We start from the raw sequence: 804 nt of genomic DNA, 5'->3' as shown, positions 1-804 counted from the left end.
GGGGGGGGGGGGGAGAGGAGGAGAAAAAGGGGAAAGAAGGGAAATGAAAAAGAGAAAAGAAAAACGATTTAAAAAAAAGAAGAAAAAAAAAGAAAAAATAAAGGAATTTTTAAAAAAAAAATAATTTAAAAAAAAAAAAAAAGAAAAGAAAAAAGGGAAAAAGGAAAGAAGAAAAGAAGAAGAGAGAAGTTAATGAAGCAAACCCGCAGACGTAGGCAGCTCCCCGTTCCCCTGCGGTGAGAGCAGCGATCGCAGCCCAACTCGCCGTGGTAACGCCCGCTGCTCCTCGCCCACCCCCGGCCGGGAAAAATCCCAAATTCGTTCGTTTTTGGGGCGGGTCAGGCTCGCTGCTTCCTTCCTTCGTTCTGACGTAGAACAGGAAGGTGACGTCATGTCCTCGCGTAGGGGCTGCCTCACAGTCCCGTGGGAGCGGGCGTCGCGCTGCGTGTGCAGGAGCTCGGGGCTATCACTACTGTGCTTTTTCATAATAACGCCCCGTTTAGTGGTTTTTTTGGTTGGTTGGGTTTTTGTTTTGTTTTGTTTTGTTTTGTTTTGTTTTTTTAGGAAATGGCTGCGTGTAAACGCACCGAGAGCGCTGCCCTCGCCTCGAGGCTGCCCCCGGTCAGTCCTTCTCCGACAGAACCGTGAAAGCATCCCAGTGACTAAGGTCAAGAATAAAAATAAAAATATAAGAATAAGTTAAAGTAAGATAAAGTAAAATAAAGAAAATAAAAGGAACAATATAAGATACGAATCTAAAATAAAATATTAAATAAAAGAATAAAAATAAGATAAAACATTAAA

The 804-nt window shown here is 42.5% G+C and overlaps 1 long non-coding RNA gene across 2 annotated transcripts in view; it reads right to left on the bottom strand.

The window, feature by feature from the left end:
- LOC118156354 overlaps window positions 1-411 on the bottom strand; it is a 7,728-nt gene extending 7,317 nt beyond the window's left edge. For both annotated transcript variants that reach the window (XR_004746230.1, XR_004746229.1), the window contains exon 1: window positions 204-411. This is a non-coding gene — a long non-coding RNA (uncharacterized LOC118156354). The remainder of the gene's footprint in view (window positions 1-203) is intronic.
- Window positions 412-804: the final 393 nt, after the last annotated feature.

This window comes from Oxyura jamaicensis, chromosome Z (assembly GCF_011077185.1).
Source record: "Oxyura jamaicensis isolate SHBP4307 breed ruddy duck chromosome Z, BPBGC_Ojam_1.0, whole genome shotgun sequence".
Classification (NCBI taxonomy): Eukaryota; Metazoa; Chordata; class Aves; order Anseriformes; family Anatidae; genus Oxyura; species Oxyura jamaicensis.
The sequence above is the reverse complement of the archived record's forward strand: the minus strand, read 5'-3'. Positions and strand labels throughout refer to the sequence as shown.